Source organism: Silene latifolia, chromosome 8 (genome assembly GCF_048544455.1).
Source record: "Silene latifolia isolate original U9 population chromosome 8, ASM4854445v1, whole genome shotgun sequence".
Lineage (NCBI taxonomy): Eukaryota > Viridiplantae > Streptophyta > Magnoliopsida > Caryophyllales > Caryophyllaceae > Silene > Silene latifolia.
This window is the reverse complement of record NC_133533.1, coordinates 103,739,130-103,750,107: the sequence shown is the minus strand read 5'-3', so window position 1 is coordinate 103,750,107 and position 10,978 is coordinate 103,739,130.

Sequence of the window (10,978 nt, the reverse complement as noted above, 5' to 3'; positions counted from 1 at the left end):
ATCAACATCTTCAATTTTTCTTTTTTGGGCTGCTGAACCTATTTCAGGAGAGACAGCAGGAATGTCAGTAACCATAGAAGCATCATGCTGTTCGGTTAGATCAATAACGGGCTCAGCATCTCCGCTTTCCTGGAAGCCTTCCTCCTTAATCTTAGCCAACCTGGCTGAGAGGTCAGCCATACCAAACCTGGCAAGGCGAGTAGATGACCTGGTAGCTACAACACGAAATACTACATTAGCAATATAAACTAAGCATCACCAAAGAAACCAGAATAAGAAGAAAAAAGAAGATAAGATAGACTTATCGCAAGTAGAAGCACTAATGACCCTTGAAGGTTTAGCCACCCCGACAAACTCATCACCTTCAAACAAAGTGAGGAAGATGACCAGCCCTTCAACAACAGAGGCCAAGACCTCTCCAAAGGGGGAATAGCAAGAAAGCAGAAATATTTGCGGTGGGATACTCGGTTTGAACCCAATCATCAAATGCACAAGTGAAAGGTATGATTTAATATAAACTTCATTTTATTTTTCACTAACGAATAAAACATGCGGGATAAGAGGAAAGATAAAAACTCACCAAAGAACACAAGCTTTGTAATTCGATATGCCGATCGGGACCCACGGAATTAGTCATGACAAACATATACCCAAAGAAATTCTTTCTTATCATGGTCGCTATCCGTTGCTCAAAAGGGGAGTAGGAAACCCCGACCTTAAAACTTATACGGCCAGGGTTGTTAGTTTTGACAAAAGATAATGACTTTCAGATCGCCAAGAGAAAATGAGATATTGTGTTTCTTGCAAAGGTATTCAACAGAACAAACCACCTTCCACACCATGGGCATCAACTGATAAGACGAAACACCAACTTCCTTGATAACCTCAACCATAAGAGGGGAGAAAGGAAGCTTACAACCTGCCCGAAAGCCCAATCGTGAATACAGAACTAACCAGACACGCCCAATCAGCCATGATAGAAGAATTCTCAGGGATCCAGACTTCAGCATTAGCAGGGATGATCCCCTTATCCTTCAGCACCTTTTCGAACTCAGGCTTCAAACGGTTTGCAAGAGACTGGTCATCTTTCAAAGCCTTTGTAGGCTTAAACTGGAAATCACCATGGAAAATTGAGATCATCTCCAAAGGAGAATCACTTGGATTATCAACCACAGAAGGTTGAACAACAGAAGATCGAGGCAAATTTTCAGAAGAGGTTTCCTCATGGTTTGGGGAGGAGGAGTTCCAGGAGTCACCGCCCTGGTAGATTTCTTTTTCGCATCCATTATCGAAAGATTATGAAAAGTTAATTGAAGATTAAAAACAGGAGATTAAGGGAAAATTGAAGAAGAAGATTATTAAGAAAGAAGAAAGGAGGCTATTCTGATGGAGATTAACTTAATGAAGTGAATAAGTATTTATAGTACATTAAATTAGGGTTTCAACCGCAAGTGGATGGATAATCATTGAAGAGGTTGCAGTAAAAACTACACGCGTCATAAATCAAGAAAGTAGCCATTCAGAGCCGATTAGGCATGATTCAACCATTGAGTAATTTTCCGAGATTAAAGTAATCTCCTCATTTTTTCCCCGGCACATCGAAAATAAGGAGATAAGAGGCAATTGTTAGGCACGAAATCCGCAGATATCCCCAATCAATATATCACCTTAACTGACTATCAGGCCGCCGAGTGTCGCTATCGGACACATGAAGACAGGCGCCAGGTCATGGAGAGGACAACGGTCAAAATATCAGGACGATATCAGACCATGAGCTTATATTACAAGAGGAATATACGCGCAGCATTGATTAGGAAGATCTCGCAATTAATGCAGCAATTAAGGACATAATATTGAGAATTATTGCGGGTAATTAAGGAAAATATTCCGCATTAATGCCAGGATCAAGCAGCCGTTCAGCTAGTGCCTATATAAAGAGCATTTGGAAATCATTTGAAGGGAGATACAAGACGGGAAATAGCAGAAGATATTCATATACAAATCTTACATATTTACGTCCCATTGTGCTAAACATATAATATAATAGTAAAATCCTCTCCTGGCTTGGCGCCCGTGGTTTTTCCTATTTAAGGGTTTTCCACGTACAAAATTATTTGTCTTGTTATTGTTATTTTTATCATCTTTATATCTTTATATTCTGCTTTGATAACCTGACTAATAAACCATATAGAGCTAGTTAACCCTACCTAAATCAACCCTGAGCTGATCTTGCCTTGCGCAAAATCCACACAAAACAGTTTCTATTGCCAGACATGGAATAGGTAAAGAGATGGACACGGAGTTTCGAGTCCTCTGCTTACTCGGTACGGAACCTCACTCGAGTGTACTCACATTGAATTGGAACATATTGTTTGTTTTAAATCAATTCTAAAATCAATTCTCGTTGTCAACGGGAAATGGTAAAGGGGAGAATATATGATAGTAAAAAATTGTGCTTTATTTAGATAAATAAGATGCTAGCACAGACTTGATGAATACGTGTGACTCATGGGGACAGCCCCCAGTTGTCATTTAGGAATAGAAGGACAGATGCTAGGATAGATATGAGAAAGCCTAAGACTCGGACTCAGACTCAATCGTAGATACGAACTCCTAATCATCATGTTCCTCCCCGAAGGTCTCTTTCGCAGCATCCAACCGCTTGAATGTCTGGTTTTCAGCATTGACCCACTTGAGCACTTCACTCTCGTTATTGGGGATGATATGAGGACAAAAGTCGATGAGGCTCTCATCTCCTTGCAGAAATAGATGTTCATTAAGGTTGTTTTCATCACTTGGTTGGCCAAGGGATGAAGCTACTAGTTCATGGTTGTCGATCATATCTTGAATAACATGTTTCATTTTCAAGCATGTTTCAGTGTCATGACCATTTCCTTGATGATATTGGCAATAGGCATTGCCGTCCCAGAAACGGGTTTTCCTGCATTCAGACGGGTCCGGAGTGGGCCCGATTGGTTGTAGCTTCCCTTCAGTCATGAGCTTTTGAAGAGTTGCGGCATAGGTTGTGTTGAGGTTGGTGAATATCCTTTGAGAACGTTCAACCTTGCTATTTGACTTAAGACATCCAGAAGGATTGTCTTGACTGAGAGGTGCAATTATGATTTTGCCAGCCTCGATCATATCTTGAATGGCATTCTTGAGTTTGAAGCAGGATTCGGTGTCATGGCCCTTGTCTTGATGGTATTGGCAATAGGCATTACCATCCCAGGATCGGGCTCTTTTGTGTTCGGGTTTATCCGGAGTCGGACCAATGGGTTGGAGCATTCCTTCTGAAGTAAGTATTTCCAGAGCGGTGCCATATGTTATTCCTAGATCTGCAAATACCCTTTGATGTTTTCCCATGGCTCCAACATTGGTGTTTTTTGGGATGTTTTTGTGAGTTTTGTTTTTGTTTTTGTCAATCCTAGGCGGAAGTAGGATTTGGTTGTTGTCAATGGGAAGTTTTGGGGAAATTGCTTGATATTTTGAAGGGTATTTTGATGAGGCAATTTCATGTTCTTTGTTGGTAGGTTCGTGGATGTGGGAACCATCAGATGACTCCTCATTTTTAACAGCTGTAGATTGGTGAATGGAAAGTTGGTTTTCTCCTTGGTGGCCAGGTTCATTTTCGGTACTACCAAACCTCTTCTCCAAATTAGCTACTCGGGTATTCAAATCATCGATAGCCACTTGCAGCTTTGAGAATATGTTGTTGATAGAGATGGAGAGCATCATTATAGCGCTTTGTATACCATCTTCATCAATTGCATGAATTTTCTTATCATCAGGAGAGATGAGGTGAGAGCAATCCAGGGAAGATTCCTCACTATGTCCAGTAGGGTTTTCTGAAGGGTTGTTTTTGTTGTTTGTTGAGGGAGGTAGTGGCAATTCCCCATTTTTGATCATATCAAGGATGGCACCTTTTAGGGGGAGACACATTTCAGTGTCATGTCCGCGACCTTGGTGATATTGACAAAACAGTTTTCCATCCCATCTACGTCCTTGCTTGTTTGGTAGAGGGTCTGGAGTTGGACCAATCGATTTGAGCTTTCCTTTGGAGATTAGCCTTTCCAATGTTGTGGGATAAGGGATACCTAAATCAGGGAAGGACCTATGAGGTTGTCTGGTTTTGGTTTGGTCGTTGGCCAGTAGCCGGCTTTTAAGAAGCTTAACCCTTTGCTCAATATCAGAAGAGGTGAAATTCCCGGTTATCACTTTGTCCTCAACCTGGGAGAGACGAGTGCTCAAGTTTTCCACGGTAACTAGGAGTCGAAGGACCATGTTGTTTATTTCAGCAGAAGTCATGGCGAATGCAGATTGATCAGCTTCTTGAGTTTCTGGTTGGCAATTGATGGCACCCAAGGGATTCCTATTTGGCATAACGGTAGGCATTATAACTTGTCTTGGCAAGGTATTGCACAAACAAAGACAAGTGCGACATATATGTACAAAAGGCAGTTTTGTCGTGAAGACGCGACGGCATGACTAGGTTATGAGTTCATTCAAGATCATGAATGACATCTTGTGTTTGAACTCTTGGTGCATGACTTTGAATTTAGACTCAAGTGTCGACTTTGGCATAGTGACGCCTAGACAGATGACATCTGACTGAGTTTGGATGTTTGATGCTGGCGTGACGCCGTTGGACAAGATACATACACAAACTTGACCTTTAACCCGTAATGTAGGGGAAAGATGGGTTTAATACCCGAGAGACTTTGACTCTGCTAACGCCATTGAAGATGTCTCGACAATTAGGCGAAACGACCTAGACCAGAAGATAGGTACTAACTTCGGCGGAGACTCAACGTTATCTAGACGACTTGACTTGAGATCGACCGGACTCTAATCGACTCGAGGCTGAATCGGAAAGGTGGACTGGAATCTTCGAAAATAGAGATTTTCAAAAAGATTCATTTGTCGTTTTATGGATGGCTTCCAAAGAGTAAGGATCTTCAAAAGTCGGCCAGTTGAAAGGGTTGTTTTAGGTTTGTTTTCAAAAGACGGTTTAAGTTGAGATTGCGGCGGCTCTGAAAACAACGAGTTGTTCCGAAGACGGTTGTTGAAATTCCGAATCACGGATCTGAAAATCGAGAATTGAAGAATTGTCATCACAATGGCCATGAAAACGGTTAAATTCGTTTTCAAAGGATTTAAAATTGGGTTGAAAATTTGAAAACGGTTAAATTTGTTTTCAAAGATTGAGTTTTGAATTGAAATTTGAAAACGGTTAAATTTGTTTTCAAATGATTTGAAATTGGATTTGAAATTTGAAAAAGGTTAAATTTGTTTTCAATGGTTTGATTTTGAATTTGAGATTTGAAAACGGTTAAATTAGTTTTCAAATATTTGATTTTGAATTGAAATTTGAAAACGGTTAAATTGGTTTTCAAAGGGTTTGTAGTTCGATTTGAAGTTTGAAAACAGTTAAATTTATTTTCAAATGATTTGAAATTGGATTGAAATTTGAAAACGGTTAAATTTGTCTTCAAATGGTTTGATTTTGAATTGAAATTTGAAAACGGTTAAATTTGTTTTCAAAGATTTGATTTTGAATTAAAATTTGAAAACGGTTAAATTTGTTTTCAAAGATTTGAAATCGGATTGAAATTTGAAAACGGTTAAATTTGTTTTCAAAGTTTTGATTTTGAATTTGAAATTTGAAAACGGTTAAATTTGTTTTCAAATGATTTGAATTTGAATTTGAAAACGGTTAAATTTGTTTTCAAATGATTTGCATTGAAAATTTTGAGGATTGAATTCGTCATTACAACGGGTTAAAAAGCCGTTTTGACCTTTGAACGGGTTAGAAAAACCGTTTTGACCATTGAAAGGCAGCATGCAAATCGAAAAGTGTGAGAATTGAAATCGTCATCACGACGGCTTAGAAAAGCCAAATTTGATTTCGAAAACGAGATTTGAAATTTGGAAAGTTACATGGGTTGAAATCGTCATTACGACGGGTTGAAAAACATTTTTGTTTGAAACATGATTTCGAATTTTGAAAATTCGAGGGTAGAATTCGTTATTACGATGGCGTAAAAGGGCGCTTTGAGAAAGCAACGGTCGGCGAGGGACCGTGGTTTTAAACGGCCATTATGACGACGTAAAAGGGTATTTTGAAATGGTTCATGAAAACCAAGGTTTGAAATTATCATTACAACGACATAAAAAGGTTCTAACGGTCGGCAAAAGACTGAGGTTTGAAACGGCCATTATAACGGCGCAAAAGGGTGTTTTTGAAAGTTTGAAATGACACGGAAGGACTTATGTCACATAACACATAAGCACTCATAGTTTCATTATATTATGCGTAACGCTGACACGGGATTTGGCTTAAAAGGGTGGGTTACACACCAAGCAATCAAACCCCGATTTGCGAGAGGCATACCAATCCAAACAAAATGTGTAAGGAGGGTGCCCTAGCCTCGTGCTCGAAGGTGATGAAAGCTCTTTGACGAAACAGAAATGTGTAACGTCAACGGTATGCTTGACTCAAACGGGATTCGAAACGCGGGGATGAGAAAACTCGCGCCGACGAGACGAGCCAATTGGTCGAAAAGGGTTAGGTTGTGGGCCCGGACAAGGAACCCGACTTATGACCGTAATATCAATTAATGCACTTTTACCACGACCTCGTTCGAGTTTCACCTCTAAGGATCACAAAGACACAAGTGTCCTAGTCATCCCCGGCGGAGTCGCCAATCAGTGGACATGGGCTACAGGCCGGTCTGTGGATTTGGGCCACCTACCGATCTGCGGTCACGGGTGTAGATACCTCATTTCTGCACCTCCCGCAAGCCACCCGGTGATGATTGGGCCGCATGTTTGATACGCGGAACGATTTGTGATAGTTCGTAAGATTATCGTCAAGTGATTACTCAAATATTAAATGTCTACCTCTTAGTTGTCATCTACGTCCCGATACGGTCGTTTTGGCAGTAATTAGAGTACATTCGGAGTCCCGGTCAAAAACCGTCTCCATTTTCTCGATAATCTGTAAATCCCGAGTCGAATGTTCTCGGAATGTTCCGGATATTTCTATTCCATATTTCACAAATTTTATCTTTTGGCAAATAATATCCCGTAATATTCATAAGATATTCGAATTATTTCCGTCCTACCATAACTCAAACGCGAAATCTTTCTTCAGCAGAGGAAACCTTTCGGGAACAGACGCAAAGCGAAAGCGCCGCGCCTCTTCCAAGAGACGCATGGGCTCGCTGCGCCTCTTCCCGGCCCTTTTCTCGCATGTTTTACGTATCTTTTTCATATCTTTCCGAGATTCACTTCAAAGAATCTCCAAACCCTAATTCCGTCGTGTGATTAGTATAAATAGGAGCCTTCGTTCCTCATATTTCTCACGCGAGTGTCCGCCCTTCTCTTCTCCCTTTGCATTCTAGACTTTGTTCTTACTTATTGGCGCCTACGTGCTTGAACTTTTGACCACGTAAGCTCGGATCTTTCCGGGTACCAGCCTCTCCGTTGCATGACCGACCAATTTGACCAACTACACTCAATCAACTTAATTAATCAATCGTTTTCCTCTTACGAGGGCACTCTCTTTGCATTCGCGTCGAGCATTCACTAATCGATATCTTAGTCCTTCTCGTTTCGTCAACATGTAAGTCTGAGGGTGTATAATTCTTATTTATTTATTGTATTTTACCTTTTCGTATCATCAATTGTAAAGTTTACGTCGAAAATACCGTTAAAATCGATTTCTAAAACCCTTTGTTAAAATCGCTTTTTGCGGATTTCCGATGAAATAACCGTCGAGAAAGGACGTAACAATCTGCTGCGCCTCTTTCGAAGGAGCGCAGCTCTGCCGCGCCTCTTCGTGAGGGGCCGCCGCAGCTTCTCGCTTCCTTTCTTCTTCGTTTGTCCTCTGTATTTCGTATTCAAATCTTTCTTTTGCTTGTTTCGTCTGTTAATTCTTCGTCGTAATAGCATATAATCCACATGTTTTATAGTCATTCATCATTAGCATGTTTTAATTCATCATAAATCCGACTTAAATCCTAAATAATCCGATATTTACGGGTTTTCGTCATTAAATTCAATCCCGGATTTTAGAGATTCAATTTGTTCATATTGAGTTTCTGGAATTCGTCATTGATATAGTTTAATCTGTGTATTCGCATGTTCGTCGCATATTCGTTGTATATCCGTCGTATTTAGTCTAATTGACTTATTTCAATAGAGGACTCATTAATGTTCTTCGCTTTCATCATAATTTCATGTAAATAATCCGTTTCCGGTTCGTCCTATCCATGTTTATCGCTTTTATGACCATCATTCACATGTAATTAACCTGTTAATCACTTCCATCCGAGTAAATATTTTAATCCGTCATTAAATTCATCAATTCAAATTAACGATTTGCAGTTCCGGCTTCACAGCCAGAACTCACCCTTGGAACAGACGCAGCAACTGCTGCGCCTCTTCCAGAGGGCGCAGTCCTGCTGCGCCTGTTCCAGGATGATTTCTGTCCCTGAACTCCGTTTCTGCCTTGACGTAGTTTAATTAGTTTACGTATTAATCTACTACTAATCATATTATCACTTCTGTTCTGTTCGTAATTCCTTCTTTTATTCTTTTTTTCTCAAATCATCCGTTTTAAAGGTATTTTCGACATAAATCGCCTATCCAATGTAATTATTGTAATTTTCATTATTGTAATTTATAATCACTGTATTTCTTTCTTTGTTTGTATGTTTTCACATGTAAATCAACATTAAATCCTACTTTGACCCAATTGTATGCTAAATTAATTGTCCACCGACTTAGTCTAATCTTCACATGCTAGGATCAAAACAATGGATGTTGCATTGCATGCATATAGCCGACGATATATCAAGTACGAATAACTTCCCTAATCATTAGTAGAGGCCGCTATCGAGGCGGGCGGGATTAGGTGTTCGATCAAAAGAGCTTCCTAATACGTACCCTCACCCCTTACTCCAGATCTCCGTGAGCACCCGTGTTCATTGGCATCCACGAGAGTCATTCTAGACATAGAATGTTAAGGGTAACGATTGCTTAGTGTTCATGTCACTACTTTGTGTCTTGACATGACACGAGGTATTCGAACGGTTCCAATTTCCCATAAAAATTGGTGGCGACTCCATACAAAATGCAAACGCTTGTTTTCGACCTTCACCAAGCGCCCCGTGGGCGGCCGCTGTCCACGATTTGGCGACTCATTGGGATATACACTTACGTGTAGCTAAGGGTGAAACTTGAACAAGGTTAGGGAATAAGTTTGTACAAGACAATTGTCGGTTTTCATAACTCGGTCTTCCTAGACCGTTTTTATTCGGCCTTCCTAGGCCCAACCCAACCCATTCGACCAATCGTCCCGTCTAAACGGTCCTAATTCTTATTTGGGCCTAAGGATGGATAGCGATTGATGTCATCCATACCATGATGCTTACTCTTGTTTGTATCAAGGGCCTTCACTACTTGAGGAAATGGACTAGGAATCGGCCTTACTCTTGTTTGGCACGAGCCTCTCCACAGACTTCGGGTTTGATGGTTCGGTATGGCAACCCACCCTTTAAACCAAAACCCTTTTAAATGCACTCAGCATCCCGTTATAATGCTTGTATAAATGTGTAAACCTTACGTGATCACCATTTCTAAACAAAATGATGACGAATTTTCAGAAATCAAAACCCAATTTCAAAACAAAATTTCGAAAAAAAGGCCTTCAATTAGCGCAAAATCCGGTCAAAACTCTGTCCGTTTGTCGAGTCAAAATTCGGGCCGCAAGCCCATTTCAAAACCTCACTTCGAGTCCACTCCTACAACTACACTACAGTTGACTAGGACACACATTTTCAAAGACCTTGTCTTTCTTCAAAACTCACTCAACACAAGTGGCACACACCCACTTCACGAGTCAAAACATTTCCTCTTTTAGCAAGTGTGATAGAATGGTCGATCGTGTTTTGATTCGTCGCCGATCTCTTATCCAGTTTCCAAGATGCCCGGATCAAGTGATGAAACGAATCTCCAGCAAATTCAAGATAGTAATGATCGAATCCTAGCCGCGCTAGCCCAAATGCAAGTTACCCAAGAGCAAACCTACGACCGCCTTGATCACATCGAAAGCCGTATCTATGACGTAGAGGGAAAGTTGCCTCCCCTTAAAAGTGAAGTGCTACGTAATTCCGATGACGAGTCTAGGGATGAGAATCCTCTCATGGGGATGACTGCAGCTGAGAAAAGACTCCAATACCTAGAGGAGCAATTGATGTACCTTAAGGGGGATGACATTTACAGGGAAGACAATCGCAAGTATGAAGCCGTCAATTCCAAATTGCCAACTAACTTTAGCATGACGGATATCCCTAAGTTCAAGGGGCATGAGAACCCTTTGAACCACATCCGTGCCTTCAAGGATTACATGTCTATCAAAGGCATCAAACCCGAGATGTTCTTAAGGATCTTTCCTTCATCTCTTGACACCATCCCGAAGCAATGGTTCTACACTTTAGATCACAAGAAAGTCGCTACTTGGGAAGACGCCGCAATCGAGTTCTCTAAACAATATGCGGATAATGCCGAGATCCAAGTCAACATGCGTACTCTAGAGGTTCTTACCCAAAATGACAAAGAAGGATTCACCGACTTTCTAAGTAGGTGGAGGAAAACTAGTACTCAACTAGTTGAACGCCCGGATGAGGCTACTCTCGTGGAAAAGTTTGTGGATAATCTCAAGCCCATATATGCCAACCATTTGAGATATCAAAATATCAAGACTTTCAAAGACTTAACCGTATTAGGGACACGGATTGAAGATGACATCCGTAAAGGACTCTTGTCCAAAACGGTAGGTCGAGGATATCAAGGGTCCACAAGTCGTTCATACGGCTCTACTAGCAAGACCGACGAAGTTAACCTTCTCGAGCCATCCAAGAAAACTACCCCACCAAGGAAATTCACAAACCTTGGGGATACGTACTCCAACGCT